This window comes from Arachis ipaensis, chromosome B4, assembly GCF_059453495.1.
Source record: "Arachis ipaensis isolate K30076 ecotype BB chromosome B4, ASM5945349v1, whole genome shotgun sequence".
NCBI classification, from domain to species: Eukaryota; Viridiplantae; Streptophyta; class Magnoliopsida; order Fabales; family Fabaceae; genus Arachis; species Arachis ipaensis.
The window spans coordinates 51,283,847-51,310,300 of NC_142439.1; the positions used below are offsets into that span (position 1 = coordinate 51,283,847).

A 26,454-nucleotide genomic window follows, 5' to 3' on the forward strand; every position below is an offset into this window, starting at 1 on the left:
CCAAGAATTCCCTTGTTGCGGAGGTCGAGATGCATTTTGGGCGGGATGTCGAGATCCCTCTCTTATATAAGATATTGTTTACTATGGTGTAGTACTGTGCTTCCCGTACTAGCCTTTTTGCCTCCTTTTTATCTATGGGTAATTGATTATAGGAGTCATCCATCGTTGATCCTAACCTGATATGGTTAGAACCTTTTCTTCCTCCGAGATTGATTGACTTTGTAGTGTTTCTTGGATGAGGCTTCTATTATTGCCCCCTGGTTTAGTGATGGCTAGTTTCGAAAGTGCATCAGCTCAGAGATTCTGTTCCCAAGGTATATGTCGGACCTCATATCCCCCGAATTGTCCGAGATGTTCTCTGATTTTGTCCAAGTTTTTTTTCATGGTGGGATCCTTAGCTTGATAGCTCCCTTCTATTTGTGAGGTGATTACTTGTGAGTCACTGAAGACGGTAAGCTCCTGAACTCCCACCTCCCTAGCCAACCTCAAATCGGCCAATAGTGCCTCATATACAGCTTGATTATTTGAGGTAGGGAATTCGAACTTCAATAAGAGCTCGATTTGGGTTCCCTGAACATTCTTTATAATTACACATCTGCGCCACTCCCAGTTTTGTTCGAGGATCCATCTACGTAGAGATTCCATTTTATGGGGGTACCCGGGGTGTCAGTGTACTCGGCAATGAAGTCGGCCAGATATTGTGACTTAATAGCTGCCTGAGCTTCGTATTTGAGGTCAAATTCGGATAACTTGACTGCCCATTATAGGATTCTTCCCGCTAGATCTGTTTACTGTAAGATACTTTTTATGGGCTGGTTAGTTCGTACTCTGATAGTGTGAGCTTGCAAGTATGGGCGGAGTCATCGAGAAGTGAGTATAAGGGCGTAGGCAAACTTTTCTATCTTTTGATAGTTTAGTTCAGCCCCTTGTAGAGCCTTACTGATGAAGTAAATGGGATGTTGCCCACTTTCATCTTCTCTGACTAGTGCGGAAGCTATTGCTTGACTTCCTACGGCGAGATATAATATGATTTCCTCGCCTTCCCGTGATCGCGTAAGGATGGGTGGTTGTCCCAAAAATTTCTTGAAATCCTGGAAGGCTTGTTCACACTATGGGGTCCAATTGAACCTTTTTCCCTTCCTTAATGCTGCGTAGAAGGGGAGAGATCTTAAAGCTGATCCAGCTAAGAATCTGGATAAGGCTACCAATCTTCCTTTGAGTTGTTGTACCCATTTGACGCAGATCGGAATTTTTATGTTGAGTATAGCATGGCATTTATCAGGGTTTGCCTCAATTCCTCTCTAGGTGAGCATGAAGCCCAAGAATTTGCCAGCTTCTACCGCGAAGGTGCACTTTGCGGGGTTGCATCATATCCCATGCTTTCTTATGATGTAGAACACTTTGGTAAGGTCAGATAACAATGATTCCTCATTTTGTGTTTTACCAGCATTTCGTCTACATAAACCTCCATTAGCTTTCCGATGTGATGGGCAAAAATTTTATTCATCAATCTCTGGTACATAGCTCCTACCTTTTTCAGTCCGAAAGGCATGACTATATAGCAGTAATTCAGTCTTGGGGCTAGCTGATGAGCGGATAATTTATACGCTTTTTAGCATGGTTTTTAGGTATTTTTTAATATGTTTTAGTCACTTTTTATCATATTTTTATTAGTTTTTAAATAAAAATTACATTTCTGGACTTTACTATGAGTTTGTGTATTTTTCTGTAATTTCAGGTATTTTCTGGCTGAAATTGAGGGAGCTGAGCAAAAATCTGATTCAGGCTGAAAAAGGACTGCTGATGCTGTTGGATTCTGACCTCTCTGCACTCGGAATGGATTTTTTGGAGCTACAAGAGTCCAATTGGAGCGCTCCCAATTGCGTTGAAAAGTCGACATCCAGGGCTTTCCAGTAATATATAATAGTCCATACTTTGCTCAAGGATAAATGATGTAAACTGGCGTTCAACGCTAGTTCCATGTTGCAGTCTTGCGTTAAATGCCAGAAACAGGTTACAAGTTGGAGTTAAACGCCCAAAACAGGCTACAACCTGGCATTTAACTCCAAAAACAGCCTAAGCACGTGTAAAGGTTAAGTCTCAGCCCTAGCACACACCAAGTGGGCTCCAGAAGTGGATTTCTACACTATCTATCATAGTTTACTCATTCTCTGCAAACCTAGATTACTAGCTTACTATTTAAACAACTTTTAGAGGATTATTTTGTACCTCATGACATTTTTAGATTTGAACTTTGTACTCTTTGATGGCATGAGTCTCTAAACTACATTGTTGGGGGTGAGGAGCTCTGCTGTGTCTCGATAAATTAATGCAATTATTTCTGTTTTCTATTCAAACACACTTGTTTCTATCTAAGATTTTCATTCGCACTTCAATATGATGGATGTGATGATCCGTGACACTCATCACCATTCTAAACCTATGAACGCGTGCCTGAAAACCACCTCCGTTCTACCTTCGATTGAATGAGTATCTCTTGGATTCCTTAATCAGAATCTTCGTGGTATAAGCTAGAATCCATTGGCAGCATTCTTGAGAATCCGGAAAGTCTAAACCTTGTCTGTGGTATTCTGAGTACGATTCAGGGATTGAATGACTGTGACGAGCTTCAAACTCACAAGGGTTGGGCATAGTGACAGACGCAAAAGGATCAATGGATCCTATTCCAGCATGAGTGAGAACCGACAGATGATTAGTCATGCGGTGACAGCGCACCTGGACCATTTTCACTAAGAGGATGGACGGTAGCCATTAACAACGATGATCCACCAACACACAGCTTGCCATAGGAGGAACCTTGCGTGCGTGAAGAAGAAGACAGGGGGAAAGCAGAGATTCAGAAGACAAAGCATCTCCAAAACTCCAACATATTCTTCATTACTGCATAACAAGTAATTATTTCATGCTCTTTTATTTTTTGCAATTCAAACTGATAATCATAATTAATCTCCTGACTAAGATTTACAAGGTAACCATAGATTGCTTCAAGCCAACAATCTCCGTGGGATCGACCCTTACTCACGTAAGGTATTACTTCGACGACCCAGTGCACTTGCTGGTTAGTTGTGAGAAACTGTGAAAAGTGTGAATCACAATTTCATGCACCAAGTTTTTGGCGCCGTTGTCGGGGATTGTTCGAGTTTGAACAACTGACGGTTTATTTTGTTGCTTAGATTAGGAAATTTTTTTTTTTTGGTTTAGAGTCTTCTATTATTGTTTTTGGTTGAAATTTTTTTTTATCCTTATTTTCTCTTTTTAAATTTTTCGAAAATTTTAAAAACTTATAATTGAGTTTTTTGTTTGAGTTTAGTTTCATATTTTAAGTTTGGTGTCAATTGCATGTTTTTATTTTCTTTTTAATTTTCGAATTTGTGTTCATTGTTCTTTCTTAATCTTAAAGTTGTTCTTGTTTATTTTCCTTGTTTGATCTTTAGTTTCTCTTGTTTTGTGATTTTTCTTGTTTTTCTTGTGCATTTTCGAATTATTAGTATCCAAAAAAAAATTTAATTAAAAAAATCTTTATTTATTAAATATCTTATTAAAACACGTTAAATTTATAGCTCAATTAGTTAGAGCGTTGTGCTTATGTTCTTGGTAATTGGCTATCTTCTTTTTAAAAAATTTTTCAAAAATAATTTTTCTTTGAATAAATCTTGTGCCAAACTTTAAGTTTGGTGTTTTCTTGTTGATTTTTCTTTAGTTTTCGAAAATTTTATTTTGGTTTTCTAAAAATTTTAAGTTTGGTGTTCTAACTTCATGTTCTTGTTGTTCTTGTGAGTCTTCAAAGTGTTCTTGAGTCTTCCTTGTGTTTTGATCTTAAAATTTTTAAGTTTGGTGTTCCTTGGTGTTTCCCTCCAAAATTTTCGAAAATAAGGAGCATTAGATCTAAAAATTTTAAGTTTTGTGTCTTTTTATTATTTTTCTCTTTCCTCATTGAATTCAAAAATATCTTTTTCCTTTATTTTAATTGATTTTTCAAATTTTCCTTTTAAAAATTTAGATTTTATTTTAAAATTTTTTATTTTATCTTATCTTAGTTTTAAAATTCCAAAATTCAAAATTCAAATTTCAAAATTCAAATTTCAAAATTCAAATTTCAAAATTTAAAATTTAAAATTTGATTTTCAAATTTCAATTTTCAAATCTCTTCAAAATTTAAATCTTTTTCAAATCCTTATCTTAATATTGTTGACTTTTTCGAAAATTCAAATTTCAATTTTCAAATTTCAAATTTCAAATTTCAAATTTCAAAATTAATTTTCAAATTTATAATTTAAATTTCAACAGTTTTTAATTTAAATTCCTTATCTTCTCTTACCTACCTTATCTTATCTTTTCTAATCTCAAATCTTAAAATCAAATCTTTTTCATATCTTTTATCTTTTTATTTTATTCTATTTTCTTACAAGTATCTTTAATTTTAAGACATATCTTTTTTAAAACTTCCTAACCAATTTCTCTCTCTTCATTTTTTTGAAAATCCTCACCCACATCTTTTTCAAATCTTTTTAATTAATTAATTTAGTTTTCAATTTTCTTTTATTTCTTTTTCTTCTAATTTTCAAAAATATAGTAAATTTTTCAGTTATTTTATTTTATTTTATTTTAATTTCGGTTTTAAAAAAAAAAATTTGCAATCCGCATCGTCTCCCTTTCTCCATCATGGACCTAAGTGGAAATGAACAGTCCAGAAGGACTCTGGGGTCATATACTAACCCCACTACTGCTTCATATGGGAGCAGTATCTGTATACCCTCCATTGGAGTCAGTAGCTTTGAGTTGAATCCTCAGCTCATTATCATGGTACAGCAAAGTTGCCAGTATTCCGGTCTTCCATAGGAAGAACCTACAGAGTTTCTGGCACAATTTTTACAAATTGCTGACACAGTACATGATAAGAAAGTAGATCAGGATGTCTATAGATTATTACTATTTCCATTTGCTGTAAAAGACCAAGCTAAGAGGTGGTTAAATAACCAACCTAAGGCTAGCATAAGGACATGGAAATAGCTATAAAAAAAATTCTTGAATCAATACTTCCCTCCAAAACGGATGACACAGCTAAGGCTAGACATCCAAGGCTTTAAACAAGGAGATAATGAATCTCTTTATGATGCCTGGGAGAGATACAGAGAGATGCTAAGAAAATGCCCCTCTGAAATGTTTTCAGAATGGGTGCAGTTAGACATCTTCTATTATGGGCTTATAGAGAAAGCTCAAATTTCTCTAGATCACTCAGCTGGTGGATCTATACACATGAGAAAGACAATTGAAGAGGCTCAAGAGCTTATTGATACAGTTGCCAGAAATCAGCATCTGTACCTAAGCAGTAAATCTTCCATGAAAGAAGAGGCTAAAATAGTAACTGCTGAACTCAGTCCTGCAGAACAAATTACTGAATTCAATAAGCAATTAGACTTTCAAACAAAGCAGCTGGCCAAATTCACGGAGATACTACAAGACACAAGAATGGCTAATCTGAATATTGAAGTACAGTTGAAGCAAACAGAAGAGCAGTTATCAAAACAAATAACGGAAGAGTGCCAAGCAATTCAATTAAGAAGTAGGAAAATATTAAATAACTCACTTCAAGGCAGCAGGAAGCCAAGAAATGAACAACCTGCGATCCAAAATCCCTCTGAGGATAGTAAGAGCCCAGAGAGAAATAACTCTGGCGTTTAAACGCCAGAAATAGGCAAGGAGTTGGCGTCAAACGCCCAATGGAAGCTCAGTTATGGCGTTCAAACGCTAGGAACAAGTAAGGAGTTGGCGTCCAATGCCAATCTAGCTTCTAACCCTGGCATTCAAATGCCAGTGAGGGATCAGACACACACAAGTGCTGATAACAACCCCTCTAAAAGGGCTTTCCCAACCACTTATGTAGGAAATAAACCTTCAGCAACCAAGGTTGAGGAGTACAAAGCCAAGATACCTTATCCTCAAAAACTCCGCCAAGAGGAGCAGGATAAGCAATTTGCTTGCTTTGCAGACTATCTCAGGACTTTTGAAATAAAGATTCCGTTTGTAGAGGCACTTGAGCAAATACCCTCTTATGCCAAGTTCATAAAAGATATCTTGAGTCATAAGAAGGATTGGAGAGAAACTGAAAGAGTTCTCCTCACTGAAGAATGCAGTGCAGTCATTCTGAAAAGCTTCCCAAAAAAGCTTAAAGATCCCGGGAGCTTTATGATACCATGCATATTAGAGGGTAATTGCACCAAAACAGCTTTTTGTGATCTTGGGACAAGCATCAACCTAATCCCTGCATCCACTATCAGAAAGCTTGGCTTGACTGAAGAGGTCAAACCAACCCGGATCTGTCTTTAACTTGCTGATGGCTCCATTAAATACCCATCAGGCATAATTGAGGACATGATTGTCAAGGTTGGGCCATTTGCCTTCCTTACTAACTTTGTAGTGCTGGAAATGGAGGAGCACAAGAGTGCAACTCACATTCTAGGAAGACCATTCCTAGCAACTGGACGAACCCTCATTGACGTCCAAAAAGGGGAGATAACCCTGAGAGTCAATGAGGATGTTTAAGTTAAATGTTGTCAAAGCTATGCAACATCCAGACACATCAGACGACTGCCTGAGCATTGATATTATTGACTCCCTAGTGGAAGAGGTCAATATGACTGAGAGTCTCGAATCAGAGCTAGAAGACATTTTTAAAGATGTTCAGCCTGATCTGGAGGATTCAGAGGAATTGAAAGAGCCTCTGAAACTTCCTCAGGAAGAGGAAAAACCTCCTAAACCCGAGCTCAAACCATTACCACCATCCCTGAAATATGCATTTCTGGGAGAAGGTGACACTTTTCCGGTGATCATAAGCTCTGCTTTAAATCCCTTGGAAGAGGAAGCGCTACTTCAAGTGCTAAGGACACACAAGACAGCTCTTGGGTGGTCCATAAGTGACCTTAAGGGCATCAGCCTAGCAAGATGCATGCACAAGATCCTATTGGAGGATGATGCTAAGCCAGTGGTTCAACCACAGAGGCAGCTAAATCCAGCCATGAAGGAAGTGGTGCAAAAAGATATCACCAAGTTACTCGAGGCTGGGATTATTTATCCTATTTCTGATAGCCCCAGGGTGAGCCCTGTCCAAGTTGTCCCCAAAAAGGGAGGCATGACAGTGGTTCATAATGAAAAAAATGAACTGGTTCCTACAAGAACAGTTATAGGGTGGCGCATGTGTATTGACTATAGAAGGCTCAATACAGCCACCAGAAAGGATCATTTTCCTTTACCATTCATGGACCAGATGCTAGAATGACTAGCTGGTCATGATTATTACTGCTTTTTGGATGGCTATTCAGGCTACATCCAAATTGCAGTAGATCCCCAGGATCAAGAGAAAACAACATTCACATGTCCATCTGGAGTATTTGCCTACAGAAGGATGCCATTTGGGCTGTGTAATGCACTTGCAACCTTTCAGAGATGCATGCTCTTTATTTTCTCTGATATGGTGGAAAAATTTCTGGAAGTCTTCATGGATGACTTCTCAGTATATGGAGACTCATTCAGCTCCTGTCTTGATCACCTGACACTGGTTCTGAAAAGATGCCAAGAGACTAACCTGGTTTTAAACTGGGAAAAATGTCACTTTATGGTGACTGAAGGGATTGTCCTTGGGCACAAGATTTCGAACAAGTGAATAGAGGTGGATCAAGCTAAGGTAGAGGTAATTGAAAAATTACCACCACCTGTCAATGTTAAGGCAATCAGAAGCTTTCTGGGGCATGCAGGATTCTATAGGAGGTTTATAAAGGATTTTTCAAAAATTGCAAAACCTCTGAGCAATCTGCAAACTGCTGACACGCCATTTATGTTTGACACAGAGTGTCTGTAGGCATTTGAAACTCTGAAAGCTAAGCTGGTCACAGCACCAGTTATTTCTGCACCAGACTGGACATTACCATTTGATCTAATGTGTGATGCCAGTGACCATGCCATTGGTGCAGTACTGGGACAGAGGCATAACAAGCTTCTGCATGTCATTTATTATGCTAGCCGTGTTTTAAATGATGCCCAGAAAAATTACACAACCACAGAAAAAGAGTTGCTTGCAGTGGTTTATGCCATTGACAAGTTTAGATCATACTTAGTAGGATCAAAAGTGATTGTGTACACTGACCATGCTGCTCTTAAATATCTACTCACAAAGCAGGATTCAAAGCCCAGGCTCATAAGATGGGTGTTGCTTCTGCAAGAGTTTGATATAGAAATAAGAGACAGAAAAGGGACAAAGAATCAAGTAGCTGATCACCTGTCCCAGATAGAACCAGTAGCAGGAGCATCCCTCCCTCCTACTGAGATCTCTGAAACCTTTCCAGATGAGCAATTGTTTGCTATTCAGGAAGCTCTGTGGTTTGCAGACATTGCAAACTATAAGACACAAGGTTCTGCTTCTGTAACCATGGAGAGGAAGCATGAAAAGCTTCTCTCACTGCAGAGTCAACCAAAGCCCCCACAGTCAAACTCTAAGTTTGGTGTTGGGAGGCCACAACCAAACTCTAAGTTTAGTGTTGGGATGTCCCAACATTGCTCTGAATTTCTGTGAGGCTCCTTGAGAGCTCACTGTCAAGCTATTGACACTAAAGAAGTGCTTGTAGGGAGGCAACCCAATGTTATTTAATTATTTATTTTCTATTGTTATGTTATTTTTTTAGGTTGATGATCATGTGGAGTCACAAAAACTACTGAAAAATAAAAAAAAAAAATAGGCTAAAAAATAGTATTAAAAATAGCACACCCTGGAGGAGGAGCATTCTGGCATTTAAACGCCAGAAACAAGCATCTATCTGGCGTTTAACGCCAGAAACAAGCACCAAGATGGCGTTTAACGCCAGAAACAAGCATCAACCTGGTGTTAAACGCCAGAAACAGGCTACATTTGGGCGTTTAACGCCAGAAACAAGCAGCAGTCTGGTGTTAAACGCCAGGATTGTATACAAATGGCGTTTTACACGCCTAATTGGAGTAGGGATGTTAAGTGCTTGATCCCTCTGGATCTGTGGACCCCACAGGAACACCCACCCACCCCACCTCTTCTTCTCTCCTCTTCATACCTTTTCATAACACTCTTCTCCAAAATAACCTCCACCAATCACCTCCATTACTCCTCCAAACCCACCTACACCCATCCACTCAAATTCAAACCATTCACACACCTCTATCTTCTCCATCTCTTCTTCTTCTCATCCTTTCTTTCGTCTTTTGCTCGAGGACGAGCAAACCTTTTAAGTTTGGTGTGGTAAAAGCATTGCTTTTTATTTTTCCATAACCACTAATGCCTCAAGGGATGCACTTCCCTCCACAAAACTATTGGGAGCAAATCAACACTTCCCTAGGAGAGTTAAGTTCCAACATGGGACAACTAAGGATGGAGCATCAAGAGCATTCCATCATCCTCCATGAGATTAGAGAAGATCAAAGAGCTATGAGGAAGGAGCAATAAAGACAAGGAAGAGACATAGAGGAGCTTAAGAGCAGCATTGGTTCTTCAAGAAGAGGAAGACATCACCCTCACTAAGGTGGACCCGTTCCTTAATCTCCTTGTTCTTATTTTCCTGTTTTTCATTAACTATGCTTTATGTTTATTTATGTTTGGGTCTTGTTACATGATCACTAGTATCTAAGTGTCTATGTCTTAAAGATATGAATGTCCTATGAATCCATCACCTTTCTTAAATGAAAAATGTTTTCTGAAAAGAAAAAGAAGTACATGAATTTTGAATTTTAAAATTGTTTAATTATTTTGATGTGATGGCAATACTTTTTATTTTCTGAATGAAAGCTTGAACAGTGCATATGTCTTTTGAATTTGTTGTTTATGAATGTTAAAATTGTTGGCTCTTGAAAGAATGATGAAAAAGGAGAAATATTATTTGATAATCTGAAAAATCATAAAAATGATTCTTGAAGCAAGAAAAAGCAGTGAAGAACAAAACTTGCAGAAAAAAATGCAAAAAAAAAGAGAGAGCAAGAAAAAGAAAAAGCAAGCAGAAAAAGCCAAAAGCTCTTTAAACCAAAAGGCAAGAGCAAAAATCCAATAACCCTTAAAACCAAAATGCAAGAAAATAAAAAGGATCCAAGGCTTTGAGCATCAGTGGATAGGAGGGCCTAAAGGAATAAAATCCTGGCCTAAGCGGCTAAACCAAGCTGTTCCTAACCATGTGCTTGTGGCGTGAAGGTGTCAAGTGAAAACTTGAGACTGAGCGGTTAAAGTCAAGGTCTAAAGAAAAAATAGAGTGTGCTAAAGAACCCTGGACACCTCTAATTAGGGACTTTAGCAAAGCTGAGTCACAATCTGAAAAGGTTCACCCAATTATGTGTCTGTGGCATGTATGTATCCGGTGGTAATACTGGAAAACAAAGTGCTTAGGGCCACGGCCAAGACTCATAAAGTAGCTGTGTTCAAGAATCAACATACTGAACTAGGAGAATCAATAACACTATCTGAATTCTGAGTTCCTATTGATGCCAATCATTCTGAACTTCAAAGGATAAAGTGAGATGCCAAAACTGTTCAGAAGCAAAAAGCTAATAGCCCCGCTCATCTAATTAAGACTGATTTTCATAGATGTTTTTGGAATTTATTGTATATTCTCTTCTTTTTATCCTACTTTGTTTTTATTTGCTTGGGGACAAGCAACAATTTAAGTTTGGTGTTGTGATGAGCGGATAATTTATACGCTTTTTAGCATGGTTTTTAGGTACTTTTTAATATGTTTTAGTCACTTTTTATTATATTTTTATTAGTTCTTAAAAAAAATTACATTTCTGGACTTTACTATGAGTTTGTGTATTTTTCTATAATTTTAGGTATTTTCTGGCTGAAATTGAGGGAGCTGAGCAAAAATCTGATTCAGGCTGAAAAAGGACTACTGATGCTATTGGATTCTGACCTCTCTGCACTCGGAATGGATTTTCTGGAGCTACAGAAGTCCAATTGGCGCGCTCCCAACTATGTTGTAAAGTAGATATCCAGGGCTTTCCACCAATATATAATAGTTGATACTTTGCTCAAGGATAAATGATTTAAATTGGCGTTCAACGCTAGTTCCATGTTGCAGTCCGGCGTTAAATGCCAGAAACAGGTTACAAGTTGGAGTTAAACGCCCAAAACAGGCTACAACCTGGCGTTTAACTCCAAATATAGCCTAAGTACATGTAAAGCTTAAGTCTCATCCCCAGCACAAACCAAGTGGGTCCCAGAAGTGGATTTCTGCACTATCTATCATAGTTTACTCATTCTCTACAAACCTAGATTACTAGCTTACTATTTAAACAACTTTTAGAGGATTATTTTGTACCTCATGACATTTTTAGATCTGAACTTTGTACTCTTTGACGGCATGAGTCTCTAAACTCCATTGTTGGGGGTGAGGAGCTCTGCTGTGTCTCGATGAATTAATGCAATTATTTCTGTTTTCTATTCAAACACGCTTGTTTATATCTAAGATGTTCATTCGCACTTCAATATGATGGATGTGATGATCCGTGACACTCATCACCATTATCAACCTATGAACACGTGCCTAACAACCACCTCCATTCTACCTTCGATTGAATGAGTATCTCTTGGATTCCTTAATCAGAATCTTCGTGGTATAAGCTAGAATCCATTGGCAGCATTTTTGAGAATCCGAAAAGTCTAAACCTTGTCTGTGGTATTCCGAGTAGGATTCAGGGATTGAATGACTGTGACAAGCTTCAAACTCATAAAGGTTGGGCGTAGTGACAGACGCAAAAAGATCAATGGATCCTATTTCAGCATGAGTGAGAACCGACAGATGATTAGCCGTGCGGTGACAACGCACCTGGACCATTTTCACTGAGAGGACGGACGGTAGCCATTGACAACGGTGATCCACCAACACACAGCTTGCCATAGGAGGAACCTTGCGTGTGTGAAGAAGAAGACAGGGGAAAAGCAGAGATTCAGAAGACAAAGTGATGAGAGGATAATTTATACGCTTTTTGGCATTTTTTTTACATAGTTTTCAGTATGATTTAGTTAGGTTTTAGTATATTTTTATTAGTTTTTCATTAAAATTCACATTTCTGGACATTTCTATGAGTTTGTGTATTTTTCTGTGATTTCAGGTATTTTCTGGCTGAAATTGAGGGACCTGAGTAAAAATCAAATTCAGAGGTTGAAGAAGGACTGCAGATGCTGTTGGATTCTGATCTCCCAGCACTCAAAGTGGATTTTCTAGAGATACAGAACTCCAAATGGCTTGCTTCCAATTGCGTTGGAAAGTAGACATCCAGGGCTTTCCAGAAATATATAATAGTTTATACTTTGCCCGCGTTTAGATGAGGCAAACTGGTGTTCAACGCCAGTTCCATGTTGCAGTCTGGCGTTCAGCGCCAGAAACAAGTTGCAAAGTGGAGTTCAACGCCAAAAACATGTTACAAACTGGCGTTCAACTCCAAGAATGACCTCTCCACGTGTAAACTTCAAGCCCAGCCCAAGCACACACCAAGTGCTCCCCGGAAGTGGATTTCTGCATCATTTACTCATTTCTGTAAACCCTAGTAACTAGTTTAGTATAAATAGGACTTTTTACTATTGTATTTAGATTTTTACTTTCATCTTTAGATCACGATTGGGTGCTGGCCATTCGGCCATGCCTGAACCTTCATCACTTATATATTTTCAACGGTACAGTTTCTACACACCATAGATTAAGGTGTGGAGCTCTGCTGTTCCTCATGAATTAATACAAAGTACTACTGTTTTTCTATTCAATTCAACTTATTTCGCTTCTAAGATATTCACTCGCACTTCAACATGAATGTGATGATCATGACACTCACCATCATTCCCTATATACGTGTGCCTGACAACCACTTTCGTTCTACCTTCGATTGAATGAGTATCTCTTGGATTTCTTAATCAGAATCTTCGTGGTATAAGTTAGAACCCATGGATGGCCATTCTTGAGATCCGGAAAGTCTAAACCTTGTCTGTGGTATTCCGAGTAGAATCCGGGAAGGGATGGCTGTGACAAACTTCAAACTCGCGAGTACTGGCGTAGTGACAGACGCAAAAGGAGGGTGAATCCTATTCCAGTATGATCGAGAACCTCCAGATGATTAGCCATGCAGTGACAGCACATCGAACCATTTTCACAGAGAGGATGGGAAGTAGCCATTGACAACGGTGATGCCCTACACAAAGCTTTTCATAGAAAGAAGTAGGACTGATTGGATGAAGACAGTAGAAAAGCAGAGGTTCAGAGGAACGAAAGCATCTCTATACGCTTATCTGAAATTCTCACCAATGAATTACATAAGTACCACTATCCTATTTTATATTTTATTTATCTTTTACTTATCAATTCATAAAATCAGTTGAATCCGCCTGACTGAGATTTACAAGGTGACAATCTCCATGGGATCGACCCTTACTCACGTAAGGTTTATTACTTGGATGACCCAGTGCACTTGCTGGTTAGTTGTACAAAGTTGTGAAACAAAATTAAGAATATGAACGTGCGTATGAAGTTTTTAGCGCCGTTACCAAGGAAGTAAAGATCACGATTTCGCACACCAAGTTTTTGGCGCCGTTGCCGGGGATTGTTCGAGTTTGGACAACTGACGGTTCATCTTGTTGCTCAGGTTAGGTAATTTTATTTTAATTTTAAGCTTTTTATTTCTTATTTTCAAAAAATACAAAAAAAATAATTTCTTCTTTTTTGTTTTTTCCAATTAGTTTTCGAAAAAAAAATATTATTTTACATTAATTTATGTTCTTCAGAATTTTTAAGAATGAATTCTAGAGTTTCATGAAAAATGTTGGAGCCTGGCTGGCTGCAAAGCCATGTCTAAATTCTTTTAGATTAAGGCTTCCAAACCATCATCACAAGAGCAAGCTAGTTGTTCCTAATCCATCTGCTACTGTATGATTGATGTGTATTCTAAAGCTTGGCTGGCCATTGGCCATGTCTAGTGTTTTGGACCGGAGCTTTCACTGAATGCTTGGCTGGCTACTGAGCCATGTCTAATTCCTGGGCTGAAGCTTTAGACTAAGAGTACAAGATTCCTGGAATTCATATTAAAAAATTTTGAAATCCTTATTTTTCTTTTTCAAATAAATTTTCGAAAAAAATACCACCAAAAATTTAATAAAATCATAAAATCAAAAATAATTTTATGTCTTTCTTGTTTGAGTCTTGTGTCAATTTTTAAGTTTGGTGTCAATTGCATCTTTTTAATTTTCCAAAACTTTATTTTCGAAAATTTCATGCATTGTATTCTTCATGATCTTCAAGTTGTTCTTGGCCAGTCTTCTTATTTGATCTTCATATTTTCTTGTTTTGTGTCTTTTCTTGTTTTTCATATGCATTCTTGAAACATTAGTGTCTAAATATTAAAAATTTTTAAGTTTGGTGTCTTGCATGTTTTTCTTTTCTTGAAAATTTTTCAAAAAAATAAGTTCTTGGTGTTCATCTTGACATTCAAAGTGTTCTTGGTGTTCATCTTGAAACTCATAGTATTCTTGCATGCATCTTTCATTTTAATCCAAAATTTTTATGTTTATCATTAATTTTATGTTTTTCTCTCTCTTCATTAAAAATTTAAAAATCAAAAAATTATCTTTCCCTTATTTTACTCATAATTTTCAAAAAATTTGATTTGATTTAGTCAAAAGTTTTTAAAATTTAGTTGTTTCTTATGAGTCAAATCAAATTTTCAATTTGAAAATCTTATCTTTTTCAAAATCTTTTTCAAAAATTAAATCTCTTTCATCTTTCTTATTTATTTTCGAAAATTTTAAAAATATTTTTTAAAAATCTTTTTCTTAATTTTATCTCATAATTTTCGAAAAAATATTATCAACAATTAATGTTTTGATTCAAAAATTTCAAGTTTGTTACTTGCTTGTTAAGAAAGATTAAAACTTTAAGTTCTAGAATCATATCTTGTGATTACTTGTGAGTCAAGTCATTAATTTTGATTTTAAAATTCAAATTTTTTTCAAACTAATTTTAATCATATCTTTCTATCATATCTTTTTAAATCATGTCTTTTTCAAAAATTTGATTTTAAAATATCTTTTCTAACTTCTTATCTTCTTATCTTTTCAAAATTGATTTTCAAATCTTTTTCAACTAACTAATTGACTTTTGTTTGTTTCTTATCTTTTTCAAAACTGCCCAACTAACTTTCTACCTTTAATTTTCAAAAATCCCTCATTTTTTCTCAAAATTCCTGTTTAATTAACTAATTATTTTAAATTTTAATTTTTAATTTAATTTCAAACTTTGATTTTCGAAATTTAACTTTAATTTTTAATTTTTATTTTAATTAATTTTCAAAATTCTCTCACCTCTCATCTCCTTCTATTTATTTATTCATCTACTAACACTTCTCTTCCACCCAAAAATTCGAACCCCATCCTCCTCTGAGTTCGAATTCTTCTCTTCTTCATTCTTTTTTTCTTTTCTTCTACTCACACAAGGAAACCTCTATACTGTGGTAAAAAGGATATTATTATTATTATTTTGTTCCCTTCTTTTTCATATGAGTAGGAGCAAGAACAAGAACATTCTTGTTGAAGCAAATCCTGAACCTGAAAGGACTCTGAAGAGGAAGCTAAGGGAAGCTAAAGCACAACTCTCTGGAGAAAATCTGACAGAAATTTTCAAAAAAGAAGAAGACAATATGGCCGAAAACAATAATAATGCAAGGAGGATGCTTGGTGACTTCACTGCACCTAATTCCAATTTACATGGAAGAAGCATCTCAATTCCTGCCATTGGAGCAAACAACTTTGAGCTTAAACATCAATTAGTTTCTCTGATGCAACAGAACTGCAAGTTTCATGGACTTCCATCTGAAGATCCTTTTTAGTTCTTGACTGAATTCTTGCAGATCTATGATACTGTTAAGACCAATGGGATTGATCCCGAGGTCTACAGGCTTATGCTTTTCCCGTTTGCTGTAAGAGATAGAGCTAGAGTGTGGTTGGACTCTCAACCCAAAGATAGCCTAAACTCTTGGGATAAGCTGGTCACGGCTTTCTTAGCCAAGTTTGTTCCTCCTCAAAAGCTTAGCAAGCTTAGAGTTGATGTTCAAACCTTCAGACAGAAAGAAGGAGAATCCCTCTATGAAGATTGGGAGAGATACAAGGAACTGACCAAAAAGTGTCCTTCTGACATGCTTTCAGAATGGACCATCCTGGATATATTCTATGATGGTCTGTCTGAGTTATCAAAGATGTCCCTGGAACATTCTGCAGGTGGATCCATCCACCTAAAGAAAACGCCTGCAGAAGCTCAAGAACTCATTGACATGGTTGCAAATAACCAGTTCATGTACACTTCTGAAAGGAATCCTGTGAATAATGGGATGCCTATGAGGAAGGGAGTTCTTGAAATTGATACTCTGAATGCCATATTGGCTCAGAATAAAATATTAACTCAGCAAGTCAATATGATCTCTCAGAGTCTGAATGGATTGAAGGAATCATCCAACAGTACTAAAGAGGCATCTTCTGAAGAAGAAGCTTACGATCCTGAGAACCCTGCAATAGCAGAGGTGAATTACATGGGTGAACCTTATGGAAACACCTGTAACCCCTCATGGAGAAATCATCTAAATTTCTCATGGAAGGATCAACAAAACCCTCAACAAGGCTTTAATAATGGTGGAAGAAATAGGTTTAACAATAGTAAACCTTTTCCATCATCCACTCAGCAACAGACAGAGAATTCTGAGCAGAATCCATCTAGCTTAGCAAATGTAGTCTCTGATCTATCTAAGGTCACTGTGAGTTTCATGAATGAAACAAGGTCTTCCATTAGAAATTTGGAAGCACAAGTGGGCCAGCTGAGTAAAGGAATCACTGAAACCCCTCCTAGTACTCTCCCAAGCAATACAAAAGAGAATCCAAAGAGAGAGTGCAAGGCCATTGATATAACAATCATGGCCGAACCTACAAGGGAGGAAGAGGACGTGAATCCCAGTGAGGAAGACCTCCTGGGACGTCCAGTGATCAACAAAGAGTTTCTCTTTGAGGAACCAAAGGACTCTAAGGCTCATCTAGAGACCATAGAGATTCCAATGAACCTCCTTATGCCCTTCATGAGCTCTGATGAGTATTCTTCTTCTGAAGAGAATGAGGATGTTACTGAAAAGCAAGTTGCCAAGTACCTTGGTGCAATCATGAAGCTAAATGCCAAATTATTTGGTAATGAGACTTGGGAAGATGAACCTCCCTTGCTCATCAATGAACTGAGTGATCTGGATCAACTGACATTACCTCAGAAGAAACAAGATCCTAGAAAGTTCTTAATACCTTGTACCATAGGCACCATGACCTTTGAGAAGGCTCTATGTGACCTTGGGTAAGGGATAAACCTCATGCCACTCTCTATAATGGAGAAACTGGGAATCCTTGAGGTACAGGCTGCCAATTTCTTATTAGAGATGGCAGACAAATCTATAAAAATGGCTTATGGACTAGTAGAGGACGTGTTAGTAAAGGTTGAAGGCCTTTACATCCCTGCTGATTTCATAATCCTAGACACTGGGAAGGATGAGGATGAATCCATCATCCTTGGAAGACCCTTTCTAGCCACAGCAAGAGCTGTGATTGATGTAGACAGAGGAGAATTGATCCTTCCACTGAATGAGGATAACCTTGTGTTTAAAACTCAAGAATCTCCTTCTGTAACAATGGAGAGGAAGCATAGAATGCTTCTCTCAGTACAGAGTCAACTAAAGCCCCCACAGTCAAACTCTAAGTTTGGTGTTGGGAGGCTTAAGCCAAACTCTAAGTTTGGTATTGAACTCCCATATCCAAACTCTAAGTTTGGTGTTGAGAGTCTATAAAATTGACCTGATCATCTGTGTGGCTCCATGAGAGCCCACTGTCAAGCTATTGACATTAAAGAAGCGCTTGTTGGGAGGCAACCCAATTTTTATTTATCTAATTTTATTTTTATTGTTCTTTTATGTTTTATTAGGTTCATGATCATGTGGAGTCACAAAATAAATACAAAAATTAAAAATAGAATCAAAAACAGCAGAAGAAAAATCACACTATGGAGGAAGGACTTACTGGCGTTTAAACGCCAGTAAGGAGCATCTGGCTGGTGTTCGACGCCAGAACAAAGCATGGATCTAGTGTTGAACGCCAGAAACAAGCAACATCCTGGCGTTCAAACGCCAGGAATGCACCCTGAGAAGAGCTGGCGCTAAACGCCAGAAACAAGCATAGAACTAGCGTTCAATGCCAGAAACATGCTGCATCTGGGCGTTGAACACCCAGAACAAGCATCAATTCAGCGTTCTAACGCCAGAATTGCATGCAAAGGTGTTTTACATGCCTAATTGGTGCAGGAATGTAAATCCTTGAGACCTCAGGATCTGTGGGCCCCACAAGATCCCCACCTACCTCCACTCACCTTCCCTCCTCATAATCCTATATCACCCTTTCCCAAGAACCCTTCACCAATCACCTCAATCTCTCTTCCCCATCACCTACACTCACCCATTCAAAATCAAACTATCAACACACCTCCATCTCTCCTTCTTCTCATCCTTTCTTTCTTCTTTTACTCGAGGACGAGCAAACATTTTAAGTTTGGTGTGGAAAAAGCATTGCCTTTTTTCATAACCACTAATGCCTCAAGGGATGCACTTCCCTCCACAAAACTATTGGGAGCAAATCAACCCCTCCCTAGGAGAATTAAGTTCCAACATAGGACAACTAAGGGTGGAACATCAAGAGCACTTTCCTCCATGAAATTAAAGAAGATCAAAGAGCAATGAGGGAGGAGCAACAAAGACAAGGAAGAGACATAGAAGAGCTAAAGGACATCATTGGTTCCTCAAGGAGAAAATGCCACCATCACTAAGGTGGACTCATTCCTTATTCTTAAATTTTCTGTTTTACATTTTTTTTATGTTAAATGTTTAATGATGTTTATGTCTTATTACATGATCATTAGTATCTAAGTGTCTATGCCTTAAAGTAGTGAATATGAATCCATCACCTCTCTTAAATGAAAAATGTTTTAATTACAAAAGAACAAGAAGTACATGGTTTCGAATTCATCTTTGAAACTAGTTTAATTATTTTGATATGGTGACAATACTTTTTATTTTCTAAATGAATGCTTGAACAGTCCATATGTCTTTTGAAGTTGTTGTTTATGAATGCTAAATTTGTTGGCTCTTGAAGAATAAGGAAAAATGAGACATGTTATTTGATAATCTGAAAAATCATAAAAATTATTCTTGAAGCAAGAAAAAACAGTGAATACAAAAGCTTGGAAAAAAAATGTGAAAAAAATTGCAAAAAAAATGGGAAAAAGAAAAAACAAGCAGAAAAAGCCAAAAGCTCTTAAAACCAAAAGGCAAGAGCAAAAAGCCAATAACCCTTAAAACCAAAAGGCAAGGGTAAATAAAAAGGATCCAAGGCTTTGAGCATCAGTGGATAGGAGGGCCTAAAGGAATAAAATCCTGGTCTAAGCGGCTAAACCAAGCTGTCCCTAACCATGTGCTTGTGGCGTGAAGGTGTCAAGTGAAAACTTGAGACTGAGCGGCTAAAGTCAAGGTCCAAAGCAAAAAAAAGAGTGTGCTTAAGAACCCTGGACACCTCTAATTGGGGACTTTAGCAAAGCTGAGTCACAATCTGAAAAGGTTCACCTAGTTATGTGTCTCTGGCATTTATGTATCCGGTGGTAATACTGGAAAACAAAGTGCTTAGGGCCACGGCCAAGACTCATAAAGTAGCTATGTTCAAGAATCAACATACTGAACTAGGAGAATCAATAACACTATCTGAACTCTGAGTTCCTATAGATGCCAATCATTCTGAACTTCAATGGATAAAGTGAGATGCCAAAACTATTCAAGAGGCAAAAAGCTACATGTCTCGCTCATCTGATTGGAGCTATGTTTCATTGATAGTTTGGAATTTATAGTATATTCTCTTCTTTTTATCCTATTTGATTTTCAGTTGCTTGGGGACAAGCAACGATTTAAGTTTGGTGTTGTGATGAGCGGATAATTTATACGCTTTTTGGCATTGTTTTTACATAGTTTTTAGTATGATTTAGTTAGTTTTTAGTATATTTTTATTAGTTTTTAATTAAAATTCACATTTATGGACTTTACTATGAGTTTGTGTGTTTTTCTGTGATTTCAGGTAATTTCTGGCTGAAATTGAGGGACCTGAGCAAAAATCAGATTTAGAGGTTGAAGAAGGACTGCAGATGCTGTTGGATTCTGACCTCCCTGCACTCAAAGTTAATTTTCTGGAGCTAGAGAACTCCAAATGGCGCGCTTCCAATTGCGTTGGAAGGTAGACATCCAGGGCTTTCCAGAAATATATAATAGTCTATACTTTTCCCGAGTTTAGATGATGCAAACTGGCGTTGAACGCCAGTTCCATGTTGTAGTCTGGCGTTCAGCGCCAGAAACAAGTTGCAAAGTGGAGTTCAACGCCAAAAACACGTTACAAACTGGCGTTCAACTCCAAGAATGACCTCTCCACGTGTAAAATTCAAGCTCAGCCCAAGAACACACCAAGTGGGCCCCGGAAGTGGATTTCTGCATCATTTACTCATTTCTGTAAACCCTAGTAACTAGTTTAGTATAAATAGGATTTTTTACTATTGTATTTAGATTTTTAGTTTCATCCTTAGATCACGTTTGGGGGCTGGCCATTCGGCCATGCCTGAACCTTCATCACTTATGTATTTTCAACGGTAGAGTTTCTACACACCATAGATTAAGGTGTGGAGCTCTGCTGTTCCTCATGAATTAATACAAAGTACTACTATTTTTCTATTCAATTCAACTTATTCCGCTTCTAAGATATTCACTCGCACTTCAACATGAATGTGATGATCATGACACTCATCATCATTCCCTATGAACGTGTGCCTGACAACCACTTTCGTTCTACCTTCGATTGAATGAGTATCTCTTGGATTTCTTAATCAAAATCTTCGTGGTATAAGTTAGAACCCATGGATGGCCATTCTTGAGATCCGAAAAGTTTAAACCTTTTCTGTGGTATTTCGAGTAGGATCCGGGAAGGGATGGCTGTGACGAACTTCAAACTCGCGAGTACTGGGCGTAGTGACAGACGCAAAAGGAGGGTGAATCCTATTCCAGTATGATCGAGAACCTCCAGATGATTAGCCATGCAGTGACAGCGCATCGGACCATTTTCACAGAGAGGATGGGAAGAGCCATTGACAATGATGATGCCCTACATAAAGCTTGCCATAGAAAGGAGTAGGACTGATTGGATGAAGACAGCAGGAAAGCAGAGGTTCAGAGGAACGAAAGCATCTCTATACGCTTATTTAAAATTCTCACCAATGAATTACATAAGTACTACTATCTTATTTTATATTTTATTTATCTTTTACTTATCAATTCATAAAATCAGTTGAATTTGCCTGACTGAGATTTACAAGGTGACCATAGCTTGCTTCAAGCCGACAATCTCCGTGGGATCGACCCTTACTCACGTAAGGTTTATTACTTGGACGACCCAGTGCACTTGCTGGTTAGTTGTACAAAGTTGTGAAACAAAATTAAGAATATGAACGTGCGTATGAAGTTTGCACCATTACCAAGGAAGTAAAGATCACGATTTCGCACACCACAAAGCATCTCCAAAACTCCAACATATTCTTCATTACTGCATAACAAGTAATTATTTCATGCTCCTTTATTTTTCCCAATTCAAACTGATAATCATAATTAATCTCCTGAATAAGATTTACAAGGTAACCATAGATTGCTTCAAGCCAACAATCTCCGTGGGATCGACCCTTACTCATGTAAGGTATTTCTTGGACGACCCAGTGCACTTGCTGGTTAGTTGTGCGGAACTGTGAAAAGTGTGAATCAAAATTTCGTGCACCACTAACCACAATGGGTACTTGACCTCCCTTATGAACCCTGCCTCAAGTAGGGCTTGTACCTGCTCTTCCATAGTTTGGGACCTTTATGGGCCTAGCTTCCTACGTTTCTGTTGTACTGGCCGAGCTCCAGGATATACTGCCAGTTTATGGCACATTAGCCCGGGATCTATGCTAGGCATGTCTGCGGCCTTCCATGCAAAATGGTCAGAATTATCCTTCAAAAACTGTATCAGTAGCTCCTCGAGGTTTCCCTTTAGGGTTGCTTCTATATTTGTTATTTTGTCCTGGGTATCCCCAATCCAAACTTCTTCGGTCTCTCCCTCTGGTTGAGGACGAAGCTTGTCGCGAGCTCGAGCTCCCCCACTTTCGATAGTGTTGGCTTCTTTACCTCCGAGGTTACCTTTAAGGTTCAGACTTTCGTTGTAACAGCGTCGCGCGAGTTTTTGGTTTCCTTTTATGGTGGCAATCCCTTCTGGGGTTGGGAACTTCATGCACAGATGTGGAGTGGAGACCACCACAGTGAGCTGGTTCAACGTTGTCTGACCTATTAGGGCATTATAAGCTGAGCTCATGTCGACTATGATGTAGTCTATGCTTAGTGTTTTAGACCTTGTTCCTTTTCCGAAGGTTGTGTGTAGTGAGATGTACCCAAATGGTTGGATCGGGGCGTCTCCGACTCCGAATAGGTTATTTGGGTAAGCCCTGAGTTATTTTTATTGTAGGCCGAGTTTGTCGAAGGCGGATTTGAACAGTATATCTGCAGAGCTTCCTTGGTCGATCAGTGCTTGATGGAGGTTGGCATTAGCTAATACAATTGTATTAACTATCTGGTCGTCATGTCCAGAGATGATGCCTGTGGCCTCTTCTTGAGTGAAGATAATAGTGGGGGAGGTTAGGCGACTTATCGTAGTCTCCGACGTGGTACACCTCTTTAAGGTGCCTTTTACGGGATGACTTGGAGATCCCTCCACCTGCGAATCCTCCGTTGATCATGTGAATGTGTCTTTCAAGGGTGTGAGGGGGACGTTCATCTCGTCCGCTCTCTTCGTCCCTTCTTCGATTTTTTGGTTCGTCCCTTGTATTGGCGAGGAACCGATCTAATCTGCCTTCCCGGGCTAGCTTTTCTATGATGTTCTTCAAGTCGTAGAATTTATTGGTAGAGTGCTCGTAGATTCGGTGGTATTCACAATACTCCGTCCGACTTCCTCCCCTTTTGTGTTTAATCGGGCGAGGGGCGGGATCTTTTCTGTGTTGCATATTTCTCTGTAGACATCCACAAGAGACACCCGAAGAGGGGTGTAATTATGGAATTTTCTAGGTTTCTCAATAACTTGATCTTCTTTCTTCTTGGATTCTTTATCCTTGTCCCTAGGTGGGTAGGAGAATCCGGTTTTTAAGTTATCTCCCAATCGGGAGTTCTCCTCCACGTTGATGTACCTTTCTGCTCTTTCTTGAACCTCATTTAGAGATGTTGGGTGCCTCTTGGATATTGAGTGGCTAAAGGGTCCTTCTCTTAGGCCGTTGATGAGCCCCATGATGGTCGCTTCTGTTTGAAGACTTTGTATGTCGAAGCATGCTTTGTTGAATCTTGCCATGTAGCTGCGAAGGCTTTCCCGATCTCCTTGTTTAATTCCCAGCAAGTTTGGAGCATGTTTGGCTTTATCCTTCTGGATGGAGAACCTGGCGAGGAACTTTTTAGCAAGGTCGTCGAAACTTGTGATTGATCATGGAGGCAAACTGTCAAACCACTTTATTGCCGTTTTAGTTATAGTGGTTGGGAAAGCTTTGCGGTGAATTATGTCCGAGGCGTCCGTGAGATACATCCTGCTTCTTAAATTGCTGAGATGATGGCTTGGATCAGACGTATCGTTGTATGGGGTCATGTCAGGGGCTTTGAAGTCCTTTGGGACTTTAGCTTTCATGATCTCTTTAGTGAACGGGTCTTGGTCCTTATGAGGCCTATCTTCACGACCGGATCAAGCGGTTTTCGTTTTGAGGTCGGCCTCAAGTTTTAAGAGTTTGTCCTCTAGCTCTCGACGCCGTCTTGTTTTTCTTCGGAGGTCTCTTTCGGCTTCCGGCTGATGTTCGGCTTCTTGTTTGAGCTGTTTGAAGCGATCCTACTACTCACGGAGGGCATCTAAAATTTTTATGTTCAGAGACTGCTTGTCTCCCTTGGGTTGAGGTGTATGCTTTGATGTGGCATTCGTGTTTTTAACCGGAGTTCTTTCTTTCAAACCGGAGTTATGATCGTTGTCAGGATTGTCCGCCATAATTCTGGAATGACTTCCAGGTTCCTCGGCAACAGCGCCAATGTTCCGCGGGTTACCTGAAACTGAAGGTCGATCTCGGACGAGATCTTCTGTGCTGGTCAATGCTGCTGTGTCTGACCTGGTAGAGTTGGAGATGCTGCTGATCCTTCATCACCGGAGGGTGGTGGTACCTGCAAGAGACTCCGATGCTTAAGTTAGCACGTGCTTTAGGCAGTTTTTTTGTAGAATCAAAGTATGAGTTATACCTGGGTGCTCCAATGTATTTATAGTAGTGTCGAGTGACCTCCCTTGAGATAAGTTTGTTATCTTATCTTATCATTTTGTGGGTGAGATCACCTATCTTTTGGCCAGCCGCCTTTGAGGTGGGCTGTGTCCTTCTGTCCTGGTCCTATTTTGGGCCTCTAGTGATTTGGCTAAACTCTTTTAGGAAGAGGTCGGTCGTTCTTGTCTTCGTGCAATCCGGATCATGTAGCTCGACCCAGGGTATAAGCAATAGGGTTTTAGCCTAGTTTTTCACACTCTTGGTTGAGAAATTGTGTGAATTGGGTGAATTTGAGTGGTGGATGTCCATTCCACATTGTGTGTGAATTGTTAATTAATTTGGTTTCCCTTGACTCTGAGGGACCCATAAATAGTGTTGACTTAGGACTTAGGGATTGAGATTAATTATGCCCTTGAAAGAACTGAAGATTGATGGTTTAGAAGTTATAGTAAACTCTCGTTGCAAGTATAGTTACTAAACCAAGCAATCAACCTTTCTTACAAACGTTTTGGTTGTCACAAGTAACAAACCACTAAATGATTTGATAACCGAAGTATTTAAACCTCGGGTCGTCTTCTCAAGGAACTGCAGGGAAGTATGTTCTTATTATTGGTTATGAAGATTGTAAATTGGGGTTTTGAAGATGAGGAACAAGTAATTTAAATTGCAATTAATGTAAGTAAAAGACTGTAATTTAAATAAATAACTGTAAAACACACTTTTGGCAAGGTATGAGAAATTAGATGTCCTATCCTAGTTATCCTTATCAATGATGATGAAAATTGAATCTTAATTCCACTTAGTTAGTCTTTACTTAAAGTAAAGAAAATTCAAGTGACTAATTAGTTAGATCCTCAATTCCTAGTTAATCCCTAAGGAAAGATTGGGGTTGTTGAAGTTCAATTCAATTCACAAAGATAACAATTATCAATCATGTTTGAGTTTGATAATTCCTGAGTTACTAATTTCTTAACCAAGACCAAAAAGGAGAAAAATAAATCTACTGGAATAAAAATGTCTTCAGATTGGGAATAACAATAACATAAACAAAACAGAGTAATTGTAAACTGAAATACCTCAAATAACATTAATTCAAAAGAGTAATCAGTAACATAGAAGAATTCATAAATAAAATTGAAAAGATAAATAAAAAGGAATGTTGAACCTAATAAAAAGATAATCCTGAAAGCGAATAAAATCCTAATTCTAAATCCTAATCCTAAAGAGAGAGGAGAGAACCTCTCTCAAAACTAAATCTAAATCATGGAAAACTAACTAATTGGAGACTCCCTCTGAATGAATGCATTCCCCCACTTCATAACCTCTGGTCTATGCCTTCTGGACTTGGATTTGGGCCAAAAAGGGCTTTCAGAATTCGCTATGAGCATTTTTTGTAATTTCTAGTGCGTGGCCTCTGTCACGCGTCCGCGTGGGTCACGCGGTCGCGTCATTGGGAGTTTTTCCTTATCACGCGGTCGCATCAGTCATGCGGCCGCATCATGTGCGTTCTGCTTGTGGCGCGCGATCGCGTCAGTCACGCGGTCGCGTTGCTGTTGATTCGCGCTGGCATGCGGCCGCGTCGCCCATGCGATCCGTGGATGCCAGTTTCTTCAAAAACTCCGTTTGGTGCTTTCCTTCCAATTTTGTATGTTTTCTTTCCATCCTTTAAGTCATTCCTGCCTTAGAATGTAACACCCTAATATTCAAATCCTTATGCTCGAGTCATAAGTCAATGATATTACGGTGGTACGACTCTCAGGTGGATTTTTAATATATAAATATAGGTAATTTCGAAAAGAGTATTAATCGAGAAGCCTGAAAAGAGTAGAAATAAAATCGCGAAGACGTATCACTCACGTTTCGACAACAAAAGATAAACCGTGAAGCCGAAAACGATATACGGACAAGGCGTAGAGGAGATTAAGAGATAGATAACAGATAGATATATATAACATAAGTAAATAGCCACTAGTCGCGACCCGCGAAGTTT

At 38.5% G+C, this 26,454-nt stretch overlaps 1 non-coding gene across 1 annotated transcript; it reads right to left on the reverse strand.

The window, feature by feature from the left end:
* Nucleotides 1-16,095: 16,095 nt before the first annotated feature.
* Nucleotides 16,096-16,203, reverse strand: LOC148567539 (small nucleolar RNA R71). The gene has a single exon (XR_015883093.1). It is a non-coding gene; the product is annotated as a small nucleolar RNA R71 (small nucleolar RNA).
* Nucleotides 16,204-26,454: the final 10,251 nt, after the last annotated feature.